We start from the raw sequence: 18,841 nt of genomic DNA on the forward strand, positions 1-18,841 counted from the left end.
ACCTTAACTCCTTTAGGTACGGCAATAATTATTCTTGCTGAAGTGAAGTATGTTCGTGTGTCAAATCCATTCCTGCTGTAAATATATGATGCGCTCATACGATATATCCTATTAATCCAATTGATAGTATGGCATAAATTATACCTACTGTTCCGAATGAGTAAATTTTCCCTCTTTCTTGGGATACAATGTGCGAAATATTTCCAAATCCTGATAAAATTGAAATGTAAACCTCTGGGTGTACAAAGAATCAAAATAAATGGTGATATACAGGGTGATTCAAAAAGAATACCACAACTTTAAAAATGTGTATTTAATGAAAGAAACATAATATAACCTTCTGTTATACATCATTACAAATAGTATTTAAAAAGGTTTTTTTTCACTCAAAAACAAGTTCAGAGATGTACAATATGGCCCCCTCCAGACACTCGAGCAATATCAACCCGATACTCCAACTCGTTCCACACTCTCTGTACCACATCAGGCGTAACAGTTTGGATAGCTGCTGTTATTTCTCGTTTCAAATCATCAATGGTGGCTGGGAGAGGTGGCCGAAACACCATATCCTTAACATACCCCCATAAGAAAAAATCGCAGGGGGTAAGATCAGGGCTTCTTGGAGGCCAGTGATGAAGTGCTCTGTCACGGGCTGCCTGGCGGCCGATCCATTGCCTCGGGTAGTTGACGATAAGGTTTCATAACTAACCTTTTTCGTAGGACTCTCCATACAGTTGATAGTGGAATTTGCAGCTCTCTGCTAGCTCTGCGACTCGATTTTCCTGGGTTGCAAACAAATGCTTCCTGGATGCGTGCTACATTTTCATCACTCGTTCTCGGCCGTCCAGAACTTTTCCCTTTGCACAAACACCCATTCTCTGTAAACTGTTTATACCAACGTTTAATACACCACCTATCAGGAGGTTTAACACCATACTTCGTTCGAAATGCACGCTGAACAACTGTCGTCGATTCACTTCTGCCGTACTCAATAACACAAAAAGCTTTCTGTTGAGCGGTCGCCATCTTAGCATCAACTGACGCTGACGCCTAGTCAACAGCGCCTCAAGCGAACAAATATACAACTAAATGAAACTTTATAGCTCCCTTAATTCGCCGACAGATAGTGCTTAGCTCTGCCTTTTGTCGTTGCAGAGTTTTAAATTCCTAAAGTTGTGGTATTCTTTTTGAATCACCCTGTATAATTGGGTCCTCCCCTCCTGCAGGGTCTAAGAATGATGTGTTTAGGTTTCGATCTCCTAATAATATGCTGATAGCCCCTGCTAAAAGGGGAAGTGAAACAAGAAGGAGAAGAGCTGTAATGGCAACAGACCAAACAAATAGAGGTGTTTGTTCTAAAGCTATACTTTCTGATCGTATATTAATTGCTATTGTAATAAAGTTTACTGCACCGAGAATTGATGAGACCCCTGCTAAATGCAATGATAAAATAGCTAGATCTACCGCTGCACCCCCATGTGCGATAGCTTCTGCTAGTGGAAGATAAACTGTCCACCCTGTACTAGCACCGTTATCTACCATAGAAGATGTAAGAAGGAGGGTTAATGAAGGAGGTAGTAATCAAAAACTTATATTATTTATTCGGGGAAATGCTATACCTGGTGCTCCAATTATTAGTGGTACAAAAACTTATATTATTTATTCGGGGAACTGCTATATCTGGTGCCCCAATTATTAGTGGTACAAGTCAATTACCAAATCCACCAATTATAATGGGCATTACAATGAAGAAAATTATTACAAATGTGTGGGCTGTGATAATAACATTATAAGGTAGGTCATCCCCGTTTAGTGATCCTGGTTGATCTATTTCAGCACGAATAAGTATTCTTATTGATGTTCTCACTATTCCTGCCCATGCTCCAAATAGAAAATACAAATTACCAATGTCCTTATGGTTTGTTGAGAATAATCTTTTTACGGTAAGATAGCTGAAGTTTTAGGTGGTAGACTGTAAATCTACTTATGAGATATTTTCTCTCTTGCCATTAATCGGTCTTATATTCAGTTATGATTCTAGACTGCAATTATAGAGGTGTAAAGGTTTACTAAGTCCTAAAAGATTATTCTTTTAATTATAACTTTGAAGGTTATTAGTTTGATTAACTGAAGCAAATAATTGAGGACCTAAGTTGCAAGTGCTACTATGAGATGAAGAGGTTGGCACAGGAGAGGGGAATTCGTGGCGGGACGCATCAAACCAGTCAGAAGACTGACGCCACGAAAAAAAAAAAAAACAAAAAAAAAACAACAACATAGAAACGAAGATTGTATCTACAAGTATTGGTGTACCACTAGCAGCCATGTACGACAGCTTAAGAACAGTAGCCGTAAAAGGATCCTGACCGATACGGACCGTAGACGAGTGTCACACGTTATCAATGACAATAGATTTAAAATCCGATAGGACGTACTGCCGTCAGCGATTACAGGTCCAGGAGCGAACATTGTGAAAGGAACAGGATCCAAAGGAAATTTGGAGCCGGGTACATTGGGAACGGTGATTTCTCACAGCGGCACGTGAGGCAACGCGTCTTCAAAGGGCTAAACAACACGGATGGTGGACTGCAGCCGACTGGAGGTATGCAAGATGGTCCAGAGAGTAGAGACTTATGAATCCTGCCTGGATAGGCGGTGCGTGGGTCTGCTCCTGTGAACTGCTTCTGTAATATAGGCTGAGAGTGAAGGAAGCGAGTAGGAGCAGGAGAGGTGAAGCACTTCGGTACTGCATGCAACTTTAACATTTTTAATAGAGTCAAAAACACAAGTAAATTTCAAATGCATGCAGAACTTTGGCTAGGCTGAGCACGTAGGTGTGAAGCCGTAGTCCATGTCTAATCCTGTGAAGTTAGGATGACTGTTCTGTATAATCTCAAAAGTACCAAATACTCGTTGCATCCAATCTTAAACTGAACGAAACTAATACAAAGTCTCAATAGCAAGATAGACCACTCGGTAGTAGAAGCGATATTTCCCTGCCGTCTGCTCCTGATGAAATGGGCTGAAATTAAGACGGCACTCCCTGAGCTCCACAGCGTCGTCCAGAGGGCGCTGTGGTCGACATAGTCAGTCTCCTCTCGGAGTGCCAACTTACGAGAGCGTGCACCTACGTTGTGGCATCACAACTATCGACTTCACAGAGATATTGACTCTTTTCATACGATGGAAGACGTCGAGTTGGCCAGAGCCGAATGAGGCCTTAACCCGCAGTGTACGCGGTGTGTAGTTCAATAGGAAATGATTCTGCGATGTTCTGTGAGCGTTTTTGTGCCATAACATGCCCCCACTCATTCTGGTGAACGTGAGCTTCAACAAGGATGTTTATTTCAACATTAACGGCGGTCACGTGTTGCCCTTTCTTTCATATATTCATGACAAGTATGCCGTGAACACTTCTGTCTTCCAAGATGACAACAGTCGCGTTCACGTGGCTGCATGTATTCGTTGTTGGTTTGGGGAAGACTCAGATCCACTAAATCACCCGAACGTAATCAAAAAATTGGCTCTGAGCACTATGGGACTTAACGTCTGAGGTCATCAGTCCCCTAGAACTTAGAACTACTTAAACCTACTAACCTAAGTACATCACACACATATGTGCCCGAGGCAGGATTCGAACCTGCGACCGTAGCGGTCGCGCGTTTCCAGACTGTAGCGCCTAGAAACGCTCGGCCACCCCGGCCGGCGAACGTAATCACATAGAAAATGACAGAGTATATGTAATAGCGGATGAATTGTAGCAATAAACGTACCCGCAATTTGGTAGCTCTACGTGGTCTAACCATGAATGAGTGGCTTCAGCTGGATATGGCCAACTTGAGGTACCTTGTTTATTTGTTTCCCTCACTGAATTGAGATAGTTATCAACGCTAGAGGCAGTTTTACTGAATCATGTGCGGCTATTTTATAAATTTTATGAATGTTTACGAATGGTACGTTCTTATGCTGAAATTTAGTGTATTAGGTGCGCAAAAGAGCGAGCGCGCCGGACAGATGAACAGTCAGAGATAATACGACGACATAGACGGCTCATCAGTGCAATGAATTCTCTGACTGGAAAATTACTCTTTCGAATTAAATGTGATATGGGTACTCTGTGATTAAATTTTAAACACGATGGTATAAAGTTTTGTAATAGAAGGGCGTCTACGGAATTTAGGGAAATTTAAGTGCATTGTTGGGCGCCATTAGAAAAGAACCATTAATTTTGTGGAATTGCTAAGACATGGTCAACTTGAAGTCAAGCGTATGCTGTTTATAGACCATTAAATGGAGACGAGTTATATTCAGTCAAACAAAGGTTCGTGAAAATAGTAATTTTATCTGCTTCGCCTGACTGTATTAGATACTGTTATTTTACGGCAGAAACAGGGATGCGTATGTTTTGGCTAGGCGGAGGAACTTGCAAATAATCACGCGGTCTGAGTTAACAGTTCAGTTCGAAAGGTCCGCCCCCCGGTAGCTGAGTGGTCAGCTCGACAGAATGTCAATCCTAAGGGCCCGGGTTCGATTCCCGGCTGGGTCGGAGATTTTTCTCTGCTCAGCGGCTGGGTGTTGTGTTGTTCTAGTCATTATCATTTCATTCCCATCGACGCGCAAGTCGCCGAAGTGGCGTCAAATTGAAAGACTTGCACTCGTGCCTACATAGCTATTCGCCATTGCACTAAGAAGATAATCGCAGCTTCGCGCACGCCTTATGAATAATTATCGTAAAAGAAAAGAAATAATAGAACTTTAGAAGAAAAAAATGGTTCAAATGGCTCTGAGCACTATGGGACTTAACATCTGTGGTCATCAGTCCCCTAGAACTTAGAACTACTTAAACCTAACTAACCTAAGGACATCACACACATCCATGCCCGAGGCAGGATTCGAACCTGCGACCGTAGCAGTCGCGCGGTTCCGGACTGAGCGCATGAACCGCTAGACCACCGCGGCCGGCGAACTTTAGAAGAACCACCGAAGTTTCAGAGACGAGAAGTAAGCTGATTGATCCACCCAAGGAAGTGATTGTCGGTTTGTATATATGAAAGTGCGACTATCAGATTACTTATTCAGACTGATGATTTTCTTAATGAGCAAACCTTGGAAGTGAATGCGTAACTACTGATGTGTAGCGAGTGATTAGATCTATACGCTTTACGCCAACTACCAGAAGGTTACTTACTTCGCTGATGTATACTTGTTGCTTTAATGGGCACGACAGCAATTAACGCCGACATTCTGAAATTTATTTTGTGGAGAAACCATACCTTTAGATGAAGCGGACTTTGTGTGTTGTAATGTGTGAGTGTGTGGGTAGGACATGCAAATGTATACACCACTTACAACATAATTATCCAAGATAATTTTGTACTAGAGAGCTTATCTGCCATCACGCGGTGACATAGTAATTGCACAGAGGTACACACCAGTACACAGGCACACAAGTAACACCTTCCTACTAATAAGAGTAAGGCCATTACACAGTGTTAGAGATAGTAAGGTGACGGCCCTCGGCGGTGACTTACACGCAAAGTAATTAACATAAATTTAAAAATAACACGCTGCCGGATACCTTTACTGTGTTGCCACGTTTGCTACTGGAACATGTGGCGCAGCATTGCTTGTAGGGCAGCGGAGAGAGAGAACCCGAAGGCTTGCTCAGGTCAAGCTGCGCCCGCCCCTCCGCACCGTGGTATCGCGGGGGCGGGTTGGGCATTTGGCGTTGGCTTGCTGCCACAAGTCGCCTCTCTCCCTGACCGCTCCTCCGTCATCTGATACGTCATGCAAAAGCTTCTCTCTCATAGGTGTTTGGTTCTAGCCATTCTTCTAGGTATTTAAACTCCCTCGTCGCTTTGATTTTTACTTTTTCTCCATCTTCTACCTCTACAGCTCTGGGCGGCAACTTGACCTTTGTCATAAATTGAATTTTCCCGAAGGAGATCAGGACTTCTGCCTTCTTCTTCACTTCATTGAAATGTTCTGGAATTAATGTAGAGAAATAAAAAAAAGGATTGATACAGAGAGAGAGAGAGAGAGAGAGAGAGAGAGAGAGAGAGAGAGAGAGTCAACTATCAAATTAATGTTTCCATAGCCAGGCCTTTCGTTTTCAGCACCTTTGTTGTTCATTCCTTTTCGCCACTTATGCATTTTTTTACTCGAGTAAACAATTAGAAAGCTTAGAAGAGAATCCATCTGAAACAACCTGAGAATGTCTGCGGATTGTAATCTCCCTCCCCTCCTTCCTTGTTCCTTTTTCCATCCATCGTCCACATTAAACAATGCCCAGTCCAAGTAATTAAGAAGCAAAGTCTTTTATGAAGATTTGTGAGGAGCGATAATCTTTCAAGTTTACTTAGTTTGTCATGTTGAGATGGCTCTATTTCTTCTTGTCTTGAGGTCTGATTCTTGAAGGTGAAAATCTAACCTCAGGTCCTCGGTTGGTTCGAACAAAATCAATTGGAAGATTGTTGTTGCAGAATTTTTTATGTAAATATATTTTCCACTTATTTTGTGTGAAATCTTATCGGACTTAACTGCTAAGATCACAGTCCCTAAGCTTACACACTAAATAACCTAAATTATCCTAAGGACAAACACACACACCCATGCCCGAGGGAGGACTCGATCCTCCGCCGGGACCAGCCGCACAGTCCATGACTGCAGCGCCCTAGATCGCTCTGCTAATCCCGCGCGGTTTTCCACTTATTTTCTCACATTTTAGTGTATCATACAGTATTTTGATTTTTCACATTAACAAAGACGAAATTACAGTGCTCGCTTCCATTACACAAAAATACGTCCGATCACATCAGAGGCAAACTTGCGACGATATTCCAAAGGGTTTAAAATTTTTCTTAACAAATGAATTCCTACTAGTTTTCGTTATATTATCAATTTGAATTGTTATTTCATAGATGAATCCAGAAATAAACATAGTAAACAGTGCAGGATTGCGTAATTAATACTAGATATTTTAAGTGTCCAAATAATTCGTAATTTCAAATGTTTCTAAGAAAAAGTTTACTGTACATTCAGAACTAGTACTTGTCGGTTATAACATCGAAACTTAAATAATTCACAAAGTAATTCCTTTTCGTAAATTTTAGCTTGTAATATAACATACTGTGTATAAAATTAGCAACTTAGGTAATATTAACCTGTCCAAAATTCGAAAAATAACACTGATACCGACAACTACTGTTCAGAAAATGTAATCTTAGAGGAGAATCTCCCGTTACAAGATGAAGCAGTTGTCCGTAGTGAAGCAGGCCTCCTACTACCTTAAAAATACACCAAAAAAATGGTTCAAATGGCTCTGAGCACAATGGGACTTAACTTCTGAGGGCATCAGTCCCCTAGAACATAGAACTACTTAAACCTAACTAACCTAAGGACATCACACACATCCACGCCTGAAGCAGGATTTGAACCTGCGACCATAGCCGTCGCGCGGTTCAAACTGTAGCGCCTAGAACCGCTCGGCCACGAGGCCGGCCAAAAATACACAAAAATCGTTAGATTTTAATAAGAATAAATGCCTTTACCCAACGTTCTGTACCACGCAAGAGGCACACAAAAAATACCGTAGAGGCCGCCACCACACAGATAGAACCCGGAACTCATCCTTCTTTCGCGGCCCTTTCTTCAGCGTGTAATATACAGGGTGTCCATAATTAAAGTTTCAAAATGCTCTACCAAGAGAATCACTGTTCAGAATAACGTCAAATTTGATCAGCTTGTTATTGTCGCACGGGGGAAACGTCATGATAGAAAAAACGAAAATCTTAGCTATAGATGGCGCTGTAAGCGTCTGAGTCTGTGTGCACACCAGCAGTCGCGCAGCACACGACTGTTCCTCAGTTTGATCCGAGGATTGTCTCCATGAAGGATTGCACACAGCTGATGAAACTCTTACGAGAACGGTGACTATTCGCCAGCTGCCCTTCGGAAGGTCTGGACACTCAAGGGAACGAAAAAAACGCATTGGTCCGATGTCTGCCAAGGGTCTGGAGAAAATGTTTTAAAAACTCTAAAAGACACGTTTTTTTTTTTTAAGTGCAGTGTGGCAGAGGCAGGAAAGCATTTGATCCGTCGTCTGTCGAAGGTGTGGCCACAGCACTGCAGGAAGGCTCGAACAGTGGTGAGCACACGTGCAGTGCACGGGTAATTGCCCGAACGTTGGACATGCCTCTCAGCATGGTGCATGAAGTCCTACGAAACATCCTGCATTGCTATCCATTCAAAGTCACTCATATTCAGGAGTTCCTTCCCGCTGAGCTTCCATCAAACGAACGTTCGCTTTGGAATTTCTTGCTCACACCGAAGTGGACAGACGAAGCTCATTTCCATCTCCAAGGACATGGCAATATGCAGAATTGCAGAATAGCAGAATATGGCAACAGAAAATCCTCATGGGCGTCAACCGGTACCACTCATTTCTGCAAAGATCACTGTGTTGTGCGGGTTAACGTCTTCGTTCAGCGTAGGGTCATATTTTTTCAGGGAAAAGAGTCCTGCGGGTCCTGTTACCTCTATCGTCACTGGTAAACGCTACGAGAGAGGCGAACAGCCTATTGAACATGTCTTGCGCCAGTCTCACGACAATTTGAAACAGAGGTAATTTAAATTTTTATGCAGTTTTTGGCAAAAACTGATTTTTTCCATCCGATGGGGTGCGACCTTGCCGTTGAGGATGGTCTTACCTAACTAAAATTGCAACAACTGTTGACTGCCAAACTTGTGCAGTCCTTCACTTTGACCAGTATGGATGGTGAGCAACTCAAACCATAGAAGTACTGCGATTCAGCTGTCATTAGTAGCCGATCTTACACCAACAACTGTTAGTAAAATTTTCGATAGCTTTTTGTTCTACAACTTTCCCCCTGTATCAATAATAGGTTGTTCAGATTTGGCGTCATTCTGACAGTGGTTTTCTTTCTACAGCGTTCTGAAACTTGAGTTATGGACACACTGTATGTAGACTGATAGTGTGGACAGCCGCCATAGGGTGCGCTATCAACTGTGGAGTTCTCCATTTCCGGCTTCTGCTGGCAGGCATGCAGGTCCTTCGTCGAGGCTCACCAAACCCCATGTGCTGCAGACTTAGTTGCGAACCAGCCGTCAGACAGTTCAAGTTAGCGCAAGCAGCTCACTCACTACAGTTCTGTGAAGACTGCCTTCCGACTTATCAGTCGCTATTTACGAAGAACTTGAACCAACTCAGAGTGTCTGCAGTATTATATTCAGTTATAGTGACAGGGTGAAGGAATGCCAGGATGTAGCGAAGTTGTTTTAGATTCAAAATGGTTCAAATGGCTCTGAGCACTATGGGACTTAACATCTGTGGTCATCAGTCCTCTAGAACTTAGAACTACTTAAACCTAACTAACCTAAGGACATCACACACATCCATACCCGAGGCAGGATTCGAACCTGCGACCGTAGTCGTCGCGCGGTTCCGGACTGAGCGCCTGAACCGCTTGACCACCGCGGCCGGCGAAGTTGTTTTAGATATCACTGTATTAGGTATAGGACATCAAGTGCCAAGCATCAAATACTACTACAGTTAAGTACCATTTTGTAACATACTCTCAATGTATTTTATTTTTTATTTCTTAATGTGTCGCCACATTTTTGTTGTAGTACTGCACTGTCAGATAAGTGTTTATTTGCAAGTGTGCAAATCAGCCACCTTTAAGAGACCGTAGTAGGGAAACTTTTCTGCTGCTGTGGATGCTTGGGCTTAATTAATAGTGGCATTCAGGGCTACATTTACAACATCCACCTTCTTTCAGTCTCTTTACTGCGGTTGTAGCACAGGACCTAAACGGCGATGTTTAGCAGGCATCTGTAGTTAGTTCCCACCACGCCGAGGCGGCCGGTGTTCCGGCCCAGAACACGTGCTGCCATCTGTGCAGCGCTGCTGTCGGCAGAGCCCCGCACGTTCCGAATTCTCAGTGCGCCAGATAAAATCAATATGTTAGGCCGGAAAACGACTGAAATATTACTAAATTTATTCACGGCCGTAATGGGCCAAAGCGACAGGAAAGGGCTGCCCCGCACATGGAACGACGGCGGTAGAACTATGGTCGCTCGCACATACTGGCCGCGCTCCAGACGCGTTTTTACTGTCGCTGGAGATGCTGTAATTTCTGACCGGAGCTGGAGCTGCCGTCCTAGAACTGAGGACATTTGAAGTAATTCCTCGCATGAAGAAATGTATATGCTTGGGGATGTTGGGCGAAGTGTAGGAAACGAAGCTCGCTACAATCCAAGTCCACGCTGAACTTCGCGTTTAATGTTGCAGACAGTCAGAGGAAAATCGTCGGCGATCTACAGCTGCATGCTTGGAAGTCACGTCATAAAAAAATACTGTGAAATGGGGGAAGATCTGCAGACAAATAATGCTTGGTGCAATGTGAGCATCATTTCTGTAAGACTTCACGAAAGTTGGGCAGTTTCGCGTGTTTTGCACTCAGCAGAGTGTTTCTTGCAGCCTGTGACTACTGTTTACTGTTTTTTTGCTTGCAGTTTCTTGTGTGTGTGTGTGTGTGTGTGTGCGTGTGTGTGTGTGTGTGTGTGAGCCTTCGTGTGTGCGCTAGCAGCTGCACGTGTATGTGTCTATGCCTGTGTCTCAGAGAGAGAGAGAGAGAGAGAGAGAGAGAGAGAGAGAGAGAGCGAGAGAGAGCGAGTGTGAGAGAGGGAGACAGCTAGGAGAACAGATAAATGGGCGACAGAGAGAGAGAGAGAGAGAGAGAGAGAGAGAGAGAGCGAGGGAGAGGAAGAGAGAGGCAGAATGCGAGTGTAAGAAAAAATGTGGCTAAAATATTTAGCAGAGATATGAATGCAGAGGGTGTGGAGGGGGTGAGGGGCGGTTAGAGCTCAGGGGGGGTCGGGGAGGGGGGCAGCAGTTGAAGAAACTGACAGGAGGTGAGATTGAGGAACAGGATAAGGTTGTGGTGGTGAGGGGGTGGGAGCGTTTGGAGAGCTGTCATATTTCTTCTACTGTTGCACCACCAGCCAACTTCTAAGCCCCACTCATCTGCACCCCTCTCACTCAACACACCTCTCAGTTGAACATCTAAAACATTTTCTCTGATTCTCTATCTCTCGCGCGCGCGAGAGAGAAAGTGTACAAAAATAAATTTATTCACAGGATAGATAGTTTTCTCAACGTACACGGAAAACAAACGAACTCACAAAAACACTGCGGTGATTGTGTAATAGGCAACCCTATAGTAATAATTATTTGAAGGCAACTTCTGCGAAGTTTTGCAAAAATGAAAGCGGGTCCCTACAACCTGAAAAAAGGCGAGGGTAAAAGCAGAACCAAATTTTTTCGGTTTCAGCTTCCGCTAACAACGAAGGAAAAGAGAAAGAAAGGAGTTAACACAGAAGGTAAACTGGATGACAAATTTAGTAATAGAGCCGTTATCAAGTTTTTCCTATTCTGATCAATTTTTTTTTGTTGATCATTTTATTCCCTTCACGTGAAGGCACAAAGGGGCAAGTATTGGTACTCTTTAACCAAGTGATATGATAATGAACACTTACAGCTTTTTTAAAAATAAGAAGTTAAAAATCTTTATTTTGGGTTATATTAGAATAAAGGGTTCTCTCTCGTGATAGTCATGGTGTGGCTGGCGTTAAGGCATTGTCGATGACAATACCTATATTCAATAAGAGAAATCACATTAAGTAGAAGTATTACCAAAAACCATTTATAACTTAAATATATTTTGAAATAGAAGCACAAATCTACCGTTACCAGTAAATGCTGTGTAGGTTTGAAGGACATAAGGATGGAGGGATGAGGGGTGACAGTACAAATGGTTGTTGTGTCCCGGGGTGGGAGATCTAACTGACACATGGTGGAACACCAAGCCAACTGGGTTAATTGTGGGTGAGCCAGACACGACCGACTCATGGTGAGAACTCTGGGAACGTGTAGTTCTTCCATGACGAATATCGCTTAGAACTCTCGTCAGATTGATTATTTAGTACATTTCACTATTGTAGTATCCTTATCAAGTAGGATTCACGGAAGTATCAGAGGAGGTTAAAACAAGGGCTGCCCAATTATTCGTGAGATCATGTGGTCAGCACGAGGCATCAAAACAGTCCACAACGAACTTCACTACGAGCAGCTACAGGCAAGGCGTTGTCCATTTCACAAAGGACTAGGGAGAGCCTTGTACCTTGAGCATATCGAACCTCGGAACACATGTTGTTTCCTGGTCGCTGCTTCAATCCAGCGACCGGTTTTCGTATCACATGATGACATGAGTGCCAGAGGTCGACAGAAACAGTTACTAGAATTTTCTGCTGTTTCTGTTGCTGGGAGACACGAGGTTTTGATTTGTGCATCTTCTTTGAGATATATACATTTAAGTGCTGTATAGTATACCGATGCTGTTTCATAGATATTGTTAGTGTTCAGTTACAGAATATTATACTGAGCAAAATTATACATCTTCTTAAAACTAATTATATAGTGCGCGGAAGGTTAAGCCATGCTTCGTCGGTCGTGCGCCATCTTGTAACTTGAAATGAAAGATCTTCAACAACAGAAAATGAGATGCTTGCAAATCAAACGAGTTTCTTTAACTTCTTAACGATTTACCTTTCTTGAAAAATTAGATTTGTGCTTCTATTTCAAAATATATTTAAGTTATAAATGGTTTTTGGTAATACTTCTACTTAATGTGATTTCTCTTATTGAATATAGGTATGTAGTAAAGTAATAGTGAACATGTTATAATATTAAATACGGAACTGACAAGGTTTTCTGTATTGCAACATTTAAAATTTCAATAGAATATTTGTTCCTAGGTACATGACCCAGTAGTACCTTCGAACAAGTTTTCTCATTCGGAAAAACCTTAATTTTTCGGAGCAATTTTTGTAATTCCAGAAAAAGAATGCACCACGCAGACAGTGACTGACATAGTTTAGAAATTAAACAAGAAACCTTATTAAACTTCTGTTACACTGCTGGGTAGAGCCAAAAGCCAGCAAAGTGTACAACGCCCTCCCCTACTTATATTCTGAGACGGTACGTTCCAGCATCATACAAGAAATGTGACACTTATTCCGACATTATCCACGCCTGGTATTCATGAGAATTCACACCCATAATTATCGTCAGCCCCACATGCAATTTGGGAATGGAATGGGAAAGCGGGGGATAAAATACTTGTACAATATGTACCATTTGCCTCACACCGAATATTTCTTGCGGCGTAGAGATGCAGATACAATTTCTGCATGATGACACTGGACGGTATCTCGCGTACTGGATAAGTAGACGTAGCTGTAAGCTGTAGATGCGTAACACAAAAATCAGGAGGTAAATTTGGTAGTGTAACTTATTGTATCAGTTGAGTCTCGAGTCAACAGAACGGACAAAAGTCAAACACTGTGTTGTTTGTGATACACCTGAACTATCAGTTTTATCGTTGTGGGCATTTTAGTATTTTATGTTCTCTGCGCATCATTTTTAATTTCATTGGATTTTCCCTGATAAATTTAAGGTCATGAGGGCCTCAGTTACAGATAACTAGGAGTCCTTCACATATCCTACTAAAATTAGTGTTTGTGGAGTGGTCGGACTGAATTACATTCATGACGTTATTTATAATGTTGTTAAGAACACAATAATAATAGTGATGAAACTAATATCATCCCGTCATCATTGGCGCTCTGGAATCAATATCACATAATGCGAAGAGCGCTCTGCCTGCAATCCCGGGATGTAGTAAAGACAATAAAATACAAGATACAGTACTGTTTGGTATCTTGCGTAAAGTATTATAAAAACTGTTAAGTCATCATGCCTACCGTCTGGGAAGCTCGAAGGAACAAAGAATTGATGTGACTGTATTTCACAATATAATTTCTGTTGTGAAAAGTAAAGATAGTAAAATAATAACAATAATACAATAACTTCCCAATAAGAAGTCTTCATGTTGTGTCGAAACTGTTTACACGTATTCAAAAAATAAAATCTACACTCAGTGAAAGTGATAACAGTTATAATAAAAAAGAAAACCATGGGTTTTTGAGTTGTAAACCTCAACTAATTACCGAACAGATACAGATTAAGATATGAAAATTGCGTATTTATTTCGTTGACTAAATCAAGGCTTTTGATTCAGTTGGACTTTATTGGTTAATTCAGACTTTCGATGCTCACAGAATGTGTCGGAATTCCATCTACTGTTTGGAAACAATGATCAACACATGCATGACAAGTCTGCACCTCAAAGATGAGATTAACGCAATTGCTTTCATTAACAGGGTAATGTTTCCGGTAGACTTAATATTCACTTCTGTGGTGAATTTGGTTCAAAATGGTTCAAATGGCTCTGAGCACTATGGGACTTAACATCTGTGGTCATCAGTCCCCTAGAACTTAGAACTACTTAAACCTAACTAACTTAAGGACATCACACACATCCATGCCCGAAGCAGGATTCGAACCTGCGACCGTAGCGGCCACGCGGTTCCAGACTGAAGCGCCTAGACCCGCCCGGCCACACCGGCCGGCGGTGAATTTGGTCTTGAATCTTTTGTGCTACTAAATGAACTCTAATAACCACAACCATATCACGCACTTATTGTACGAAAATTATATAAAACTGTATGTAGAAAATCAGAAACAGTTGGAGAACTGACGAAGTACGAGGAATTAGCTTTTCAAATGAACAAGATCTGGTAATTGAATGGTCCTGAAATATATGATACGGTTATTTCAAGAGTAGAAGGACCTCAAGAGTTCCCAGAAAAATGCGAGGACCGTAGATCAACCTTTAGAGGACCTCTAACCAACCTCATTTGTTTCAGACACATGAACTCATAAGTTTTAGAGAAAGAAAAGGATGACTCTAGGACAGGTTGAACTTCTTCTTCAGCTGAACGTTACCTTCTGCCACAAAGCTACGTTCACGTGAAGCTAAACAGTGAAAAAATTTTACAACTGAAAATAAATATATAATGCAATTAGATTAAGGATAAGAATAACGAATCGATTGTAGCTGAAAGAAGTGCGAGTATTAAAAGTGAATTATGTCACGAATTATTAACGCGGCACCCAGAGACACGACGACGTCGCTAAAATAATCACCGAAATTTGGACTTGCAGTATCAGTTAACGGAAAAGGTTCCTCATTAATAAAATAAAGATACCATTCTTTCATCAGTGTAGAAACTGACAAAAAGGTGTATTGCATCTCAGTATATTTACTGATAAAACAATCAGATACAGTGGATCTGACATAATATGACACATGACCTACAGTGAGAAGATGACGAGATCTTGCGACCGGGGAACTCAAGTAAATACTATGTGGGAAGAAACTGGTATACGTAAGTCCTGTGGTGACGTCAGAGACAGGCTTGATCCACAGAAAACCAAATAATCTACTGGACCTATGATTGCATCTTTTGCTTGGAAACCACAAAAGGCAGTTGGTCCGAGCACCTGCAGAATAATTCGTCAAGTTCTCAAAGAATATAGTTAATATACTGATAGTTTTTTTGTTTAAACCGTTTTCATTATCACTAATATACAAATGTGAATAAGGTAACGAATAACAGCAATTATAATAATAATGGTACTGGTAATAATAACAGATAGCACGTTATGGAGTCAGAAACAGGATTTTGATTGTTTTTGAATGTGCTTAATAAAAACAATTATAACTGTTTTGTGGAATATGGGCTGTGTTTATACAGTAGCAGAAGTGGATTACAGGAATAAAAAAATTGCCAAGAGCAAAGGGAGCGAGGATAGAAGTGATTGATTGATACAGGATACTGGAATAATAGGATCAGTTGCTGTGAAAGAGGAGGTAAGGAAACATTCAACGAGGTAGACGGATGAAAAGAAGTGAAAAAAGAAATGAATTTCTGAGCAGTTGAACTGTTAGAAATTATTTCCTCTCATTGTGGGGAATAGCAAAACACGTTCCAACATCATCTTAAATCCAGAACGGTATCGGATTCATTGCAGAAATGTAAGATGACTGGTTCCAGACGCAGATAGCAATAATACGGGGTGCAGATAAAGTCGAGCGAAACATTTTCAGACCTAGTTCACAGATATTGTTGATGTATTAATACACTGGGCTCGTAATGTTTCTGGCGGCGTGTAGTGCGGATTTCGATATTAAACGCATTTAAATCCACTACGGTACTCACTGTGTTTTGACGAGTGTGGTATCATGTGAACAGGGCAAGCATAACAGGCACAACACATCACACAAGTTATATGAGTGACGCTGTAACTTTCAATCGGAAATAATGTTTCAAAGGTAGCACTGTTACTGACATGATATGCATGGCAATCTGTGCGGACGACGTGCAGTGGTAATTATGACAGATACAAAGGGCGTTCGAAAAATTTTGTACAGTCGTCTCTAATTTTTTTATTTTTTGCAGGAGGAGAATGAAATTTTTTGTGAACATACTTGGATCATTTAACTATACATTGAGCCTACTAAATGTAGCCTCCATCAGCTGTGACGCATGAAGTCCAACGTTATTTCCATGATGTAAATGCACTTTGGTAAAATTCTGGGGATTGAAATTTACACCATCGCTTGACACAGGAAATAAGGTCTTTCTCACTATCAAATGTTTTACCATGCAGGTGGACCTTCAGACGACCAAAGAGGTAAAAATCAGAGGGAGCCAAGTCCGGACTGTAGGGAGGATGAGGAACAATTTTCCAACCCATTTTACTGACTTTCTCCTGCGTCATAAGGGCCGTATGGGGTTTGGCATTGTCATGGTGTAGTCTGGTGAGCTGACCCTTGTAGTCTGTGGGTCTTGATGGTACGTCGCAGCTTATCCAATGACAAACAGTAACTGTCCCGGTTAATTGTGGAGGTTTCAAAAAGTCAATGGAAATGACACCACACTGATCCCAGAAGAAAGAGGCCATCACCTTTCGGCCTGCTGTTAGTGAAAGTCTTGGTTTCTTCTTCCGAGGGGAACCCAGATGACGCCACTCCATGGACTGGGTTTTGCTCTCAGGTTCGGACAAAAACAATCATGTTTCATCATGGGTAATGACGCTGTCAAAACACTGTTTCCACTCTTCAGTAAAGTTCTTCATGAGACCCTCATCGTTTTCATTTCCCTTGTCAATAACCCAGGCACCCAACGTGCACAGACCTTACTGTACCCTAGTGACTGTACCAGTGATACCACACTTCCCAACGACAAACGAGTCATTTCAGCATGCTATCGTGTCGTCACACATCTGTCATTTTGGAAGATTTGATCAATGGACTCCTTATTCACATCACTCACTGCCGTCGATGGTCTACCGCATCGAGGATTGTCCAGTAGAGAGAGATGACCTCCTTTAAACCTCTGCAACCACCGCTGGATACTGCTGCGATCCACTGTGTCCTCTCCATAAACAGGGAGCAACTTCCTGTGAATCGATATGGCAGAGTCATCGCCGGTCTTGAAGGGGAACTCCATTACCGACCGTTGTCGCATCCTGACATTTACTTCACGGTTCATTATGGCTCACCTACAAATAAAAGAAAATACTTTTATATACCAACTTATAGCTAAATTTTCCAAGTTCACAAAAATTTTCATTCTCCTCCTGCAAAAAATAAAAAAATTAGAGACGACTGTGCAAAACTTTTTGAACGTCCTTTGTATTTAAAAAACGTCATAGTTCACTGGCAAGAGCTGGTGATGAATACTTAGTTAACACCAGTGATCTCACTCCTAGACCTTCATCAGGTATCCTATACACCGAGGGAGAGGGCGAAATGTGTGTGAAATCTTATGGGACTTAACTGCTAAGGTCATCAGTCCCTAAGCTTACACACTACTTAACCTAAATTATCCTAATGACAAACAAACACACCCATGCCCGAGGGAGGACTGGAACCTCCGCCGGGATCAGCCGCACAGTCCACGACTGCAGCGCCTTAGACCGCTCGGCTAATCCCGCGCGGCAGGGAGAGGGCACATGAAATGCATGTCATATTTAACTGTAAACATAATAAACATGAAATATAATTCATATGAAATATACTAAATATTAAGTACGTTTTATGTGTCGTCACCCATGACAGAGGATACTTGATGATGGTCTGGGTACTAAAACCAGTTGTAATAAGCATTTAATAACAGCTATTGTCAGAGAGCTATGACGTTCTCTAATTACTTATGAGAACTGTTGTTTGCCAATTATTTTACGGAGACGAATGCTTTGCATCTACATCTACATCCATACTCCGCAAGCCACCTGACGGTGTGTGGCGGAGGGTACCCTGAGTACCTCTATCGGTTCTCCCTTCTATTCCAGTCTCGTATTGTTCGTGGAAAGAAGAATTGTCGGTATGCTTCTGTGTGGGCTCTAATCTCTCTGATTTTATCCTCATGGTCTCTTCGCGAGATATACGTAGGAGGGAGCAATATACTGCTTGACTTTTCGGTGAAGGTATGTTCTCGAAACTTTAACAAAAGCCCGTACCGAGCTACTGAGCGTCTCTCCCGCAGAGTCTTCCACTGGAGTTTATCTATCATCTCCGTAGCGCTTTTGCGATTACTAAATGATCCTGTAACGAAGCGCGCTGCTCACCGTTGGATCTTCTCTACCTCTTCTATCAACCCTATCTGGTACGGATCCCACACTGCTGAGCAGTATTCAAGCCGTGGGCGAACAAGCGTACTGTAACCTACTTCCTTTGTTTTCGGACTGCATTTCCTTAGGATTCTCCCAATGATTCTCAGTCTGGCATCTGCTTTACCGACGATCAACTTTATATGATCATTCCATTTTAAATCACTCCTAATGCGTACT

The 18,841-nt window shown here is 42.0% G+C and overlaps 1 protein-coding gene across 1 annotated transcript in view; it reads left to right on the top strand.

Moving 5' to 3' along the window:
* Positions 1 to 18,841, top strand: part of LOC124593824 (sialin-like) — a 538,743-nt gene that overhangs the window by 318,006 nt on the left and 201,896 nt on the right. The window lies entirely within an intron of this gene.

The sequence above is a fragment of the Schistocerca americana genome, chromosome 2, assembly GCF_021461395.2.
Source record: "Schistocerca americana isolate TAMUIC-IGC-003095 chromosome 2, iqSchAmer2.1, whole genome shotgun sequence".
Classification (NCBI taxonomy): domain Eukaryota; kingdom Metazoa; phylum Arthropoda; class Insecta; order Orthoptera; family Acrididae; genus Schistocerca; species Schistocerca americana.